The sequence below is a fragment of the Triticum aestivum genome, chromosome 3B, assembly GCF_018294505.1.
Source record: "Triticum aestivum cultivar Chinese Spring chromosome 3B, IWGSC CS RefSeq v2.1, whole genome shotgun sequence".
NCBI classification, from domain to species: Eukaryota; Viridiplantae; Streptophyta; class Magnoliopsida; order Poales; family Poaceae; genus Triticum; species Triticum aestivum.
In genome coordinates, this window is record NC_057801.1 from 694,561,123 (window position 1) to 694,566,607 (window position 5,485).

Sequence of the window (5,485 nt, forward strand, 5' to 3'; positions counted from 1 at the left end):
TGATTCTAATATCAAAGTTAATCCAATCCAGCACAAGAATCAGAAGGGGATGATCTCATGGAAGATAAGAAGGATGTCGGTCCCAACTCCAGGATTAAGGTCAAAAATCATGTGGTCACAGGGAAATAGCGGAGGCGCAACAAATATTTCATCTGTCCGGAGTCGTATCAGAGCATCACTGGCACACCATTGCCTATGCCCAGAATCATGATATTGCAGTATTTCATGCTTCCAAATATCAACTCTGACCAAAGAAGAATAACACTGGAGGCAGGGGATGACCCACCTGTTCCTCGAGGATGACAATGGTAACGCCATTGATCAGGAAATACTAACAAGCTCCCGGGCCAGCCAGTGTGCCGCAACATGGGGTTCCTCTTCAACAACCACATGATTATTTGGAGGAGATGGTATGTATGCGAGTTTAGTTGTTCTTTTGCACTGTGTGAAGTAAAAATCAATAATAATCTTTTTGTTTTCTGGGAAAATGTGATACAACTGATGCAAAGAATGTAGAGGAGATGGCCTCCTTCTCTAGCAACATCATTCTCTTAAAGGTACGTAGCAGTACGAGCATATCTTCTTTGCACAAGAGCTGATTATACGGTTCATCTTTGTAATCCTGATGTTCGTTTACAGGATTTACTCCTTAGCATTCATGAGAATGTAACGAAGACGCAGGAGATGATTGTGAACAACGTCTCATCTTCTAAGGTGATTACATAAGTTGGTTAAGAATACCTAACACTAGTAGAAAAATGACCTAATGTGAACCTCATTAGTCCCGGTTTGTAATTGAACCGGCACTAATGTGACCATTAGTGCCGGTTCCAACGGCTAGGCGGGTGGCGCTCATTAGTACCAGTTTGTGCCACGAACCGGTACTAAAGAGGTGGTGACCTTTAGTATGGGTTGGTGGCTCCAACCAGTACTAAAGGTCCCCCCTTTAGTACGGGTTCGTGCCACCAACCGGTACTAAAGGGTGCGCTGCTACCCACAGTGCACAATGTTTAGTCCCACCTCGCTAGTTGAGAGGAGCTCGTGGCTACCGTGTCGAGCTCCTCTCTAAGCAGGCCTTTGTGGGCCTATTGCAAGTCTTCTGCCCTGTGGGCCCTACTGGCCCGTACGGGCCTGCATCCTGGCCCAACTAGAGGTTGAGTTTCTAGTCGTATGCAGGCCGTGCCGGCCTAGTAGGTGGGCTGTTTTTGTTATATTTCAAAAAAAAAAAAAATCCCGGTTGGTGTTACCAACCGAGATTAAAGGTCCCCTAGACCACGGCGCGCCTTGTGCCACGTGGTGGCCCTTTAGTGCCGGTTCGTGCTGGTTGCAGAACCGGCACTAAAGGCCCCTACAAACCGGCAATATAGCTCCATTTTCTACTAGTGTAAATAGAACCCTCATCACAAATATTCAATATTTTATAATTATTTCTTAGATACCACTGAAAAATGAACCTTGTGCGATCAGTTTAGTTGATCATCATTTCATAGTTATCTAATCATTCTTAGACGGCCCTTGTGATTCCTATCTAACGATATCATGCTTATACCAGGAAGGAGATGGCTCCAAGAGGCTGAATGAGATGACATGGACCAGGGAAGGCCCAACTCCTTTAGTGGTTCCAAGCTATGTGCCACCTCCGGTTGTTCCAAGCTATGTACGTGAAAAGAACAGAGCTTCTGATTTGGAGGCTTCAACAATCCATACCTTGGTACGTTCACTAGCGCTTTTGCACTGTGTATCTTTCCTACTTAATTTTGAGTTGCTGTTGGCTTCACTTCCCCTACTTTACACATGTATGGCCATGACTTTTGCATGTCTGTGTACTCATTTGGTCATTCCATCTTTAAATTCATGCATTGAACTATTATGTGGTTGTTATCTCTACATTCATTCATCAAACCACTGCTTGTATGTTGCATATAACTGATCGCCGAGCCAATGCCAATCGATGTCCTCATTTAAAAAATTCCTATTCTCCTTTTTTTCTATTATAGCTACATAGCAACACATGGGTACTATTCTAAAGTAAGTACAAACCAACAAGAACCTTTTAATTTTCAGGACAAAGGTGAAACATCTGATGTAAAGAATGAGGAGATGGCCTCCCTCTCCAGCGACGTCTTGGTTTTAAAGGTATGTAGTAGTATAAACATATCTTCTTTGCACACTAACTTATCATATGTTGCTTTTGTAAATAACATTTTGTTGTTTGATTGCAGGACATGATCCTAAGCCTCTGTGAGAATGTTATGAAGATGAACGAGATGATTGTGAACAATGCCTCATCTTCCAAGGTGATTACAGAACCCTCATCACAAAATATTCATGATTTTCTAATTATTTCTTAGCTGCCTACCTGTTACATCACTAAAATGAACCTTGCATGTTTAAATTTAATGTCAGGGAGGATGAGGTGCTCTCTAGCAATCTTGCATTTTAAACCATATTGACCTAGTTACTAGTATAGCATTATATTGCCACACTAGTGTACCACTGTTACACTATGATTTCCACCTAAGGAGTTTAGCTTCGTAAGGACCATAAAACGTTCAACATTCATCATGCTTTCTTGGCTGCAAATAAAAATGAACTTTATATGTTTATAGCAGGACGACAAAGGCTCGGGGGGGGGGGGGGGGGGGGGGGGGGTGAATGATGTGCTCGTTGTCAAGGTAGTACCAGACCTTTCATTGTAGTCACCATTATTAACTGTGATGTGCATTGCTTTTGGTTGATCTGCAATGGTGGAAAGCATAACGGTTAACCAATGCTAGGATATCTATGATAATGCACATAATCATTTTTGGCATAAAGATTATTGGGTTTCTTTTTCAGGACAACCATGAGCCTGTGATGTCCATGATCAGTGAACATGTGGATGCTCTGTCCAGAGCCTTCTTATCTTTGAAGCTATGTAGACCTCAGACACATGGCATGCCCGAACATCAATGGTGGCCGATAGCTAACTATATTTGCGTTCCTTGCACAGATCGTAAGCTTGGAAGATGATTGCTCAAGGGAAGCATATACTACTATCGCATATGAGTTTGAATCTTGTCTCCCCATGGTCTCTGTAAAGGAAAGGGTGGCAATGCTTGATGGCTCCAGCAGCTCTGCACCTTCATAGGTAGCTAACCCTGTCTTTATGCATGTTGTATGTAACGCTTTTGGCATGACAGGGAACAAACTGTCAATTTGTCTAATAACTGTTTCTTTGTTTGTTTTGTAGCTTACGATGGTCAAGGACAATACCGACTTTGCTAAGAACTTGGCGATCATCAACCAAGGCGTACCACATCTTAAGGTATGTAAAATGAAGAAAGGAATACCTTATCTTAAGTCGTGCAACATATAGCAGACTCAGTGGAGTGGACAATGACTCATTTTACTTGCACAATATATGTTGGAGGCAAAAATAGGAGAAAAGATGGAGTTGGCAAAAACCATGGCGGGAGCTTTGGGTGAAAGAGCAAGAGAGGAGCCAGTGGAGGAGCAAGAACCGAGTTATTTACCCAAAACCACCACACTTGCGGCTAGGGTAACAAGTTGGTACCAAATTTGAGCCATGTCACAAAAAGCCACCAGTTTTGAGACTAATCAGTAACGCGGAGCACTGATTGGCCGATTTAGCCGCGGAAATAGCAAAACTGATAGGTGGGACCCACCTATCGGGTCGACGTGGCGCGGGTTGACGGATGACGTTAGACGGAGGGTTATGGCCGTTTTGCTGCCCGTGTATTAGGTCACGTGCCCGCCATTTCCTCCTCCAATCCCTGATTCAGTTTCCTCCCACGCGACTCATGGCGACCAGCTCCAGTGGCGGCAATGGCGGAGAAGGTCTCGACAGCGCCAGTGGCGGTGCCCGTTCTTCCGATGGCCGCCTCCCATAATGCGACCCCGTTGGCAAGTTGGCCCCCAACCCCAATAGCTATTCGGACTCGACAACGGCTTGGGGAAAAGTTGTCCTGCCGTCATCGCCCCAGTATGCGGAGGAGGCGGAGAAGGTTGTGGTGGCGGCTGCTGATTCGTTGGGGGAGGAAGTACCCCCTTGCCTCCATCTCCACCTAGGTAAATCTCAGTGCAAAAAACCTAGGGTTAGGGTTCTAGCAATACTGCTTAGTTAGGATACCTAGGGTTAGTTCTAGTTGTGCTGCCTAGTTGATTGTAGCAATATTATATCTAGGGTTATGATGAAAATGCAGTTTTTCTTTGTTTTTATTCTGAATTACTTAATGTATCATAGTTTTTACTGCATCTGTTGCTCTTGGGTCATAGATCTTATTGTTGTTACTGTTGAGGATCGTTGCAGAAATTAAAAAAAATTCTATGCATCACCAAGATCAATCTATGGAGTACCTAGCAACAAGAGAGAGGGGAGTGCATCTTCATACCCTTGAAGATCGCGAGACAGAAGCGTTGCAAGAACACGGATGAAGGAGTCATACTCGAACCGATTCAGATCGCGGTGGATTCCGATCTTAGCGCCGAACAACGGCACCTCCGCGTTCAACACACGTGCAGCCCGGTGACGTCTCCCACGCCTTGATCCAGCAAGGAGGAGGGAGATGTTGAGAAAGATGGATCCAACAGCAGCACGACGGCGTGGTGGTGGTGGAGTGGAAGTTCTTCGGCAGGGCTTCGCCAAGCTTGCGCGGAGGAGGAGAGGTGTTGGGGAGGGGAGGGGCTGCACCTTGGATGTGGTGGTGCAGCCCTCCCCTCAACCCTCTATTTATAGGGAAAAGGGGGAAGGGGGCCGACCCCTCTAGATGAGATCTAGAGGGGAGGGGCAAGGGGGAGGGGGCTTGCCCCCCAAGCAAGGGGGGCGCCCCCCTTAGGGTCCCCCCAACCCTAGGCGCATGGGCCCTAGGAGGGGGTCGCGCCCAGCCCACTTAGGGGCTAGTTCCCTTCCACCTACAGCCCATAAGGCCCTCCAGCACATGTGGTCCCTCCCGATGGACCCCCGGAACCCCTCCGGTGGTCCCGGTACAATACCCGTATACCCCCGAATATTTCCGGTGACCTTATGACGACTTCCCATATATAAATCTTCACCTCCGGACCATTCTAGAACTCCTCGTGACGTCCGGGATCTCATCCGGGACTTCGAACAACATTCAGTAATCACATACAAATCTTCCTTATAACCCTAGGGTCATCGAACTTTAAGTGTGTAGACCCTACGGGTTCGGGAATCACGCAGACATGACCGAGACAGCTCTCCGGCCAATAACCAACAACTGGATCTGGATACCCATGTTGGCTCCCACATGTTCCACGATGATCTCATCGGATGAACCACGATGTCGAGGATTCAAGTAATCCCGTATACAATTCCCTTTGTCAATTGGTACGTTACTTGCCCAAGATTCGATCGTCGGTATCCCAATACCTCGTTCAATCTCGTTAACGGCAAGTCACTTTACTCATTCCGTAATGCGTGATCCCGTGACTAACCACTTAGTCACATTGAGCTCATTATGAT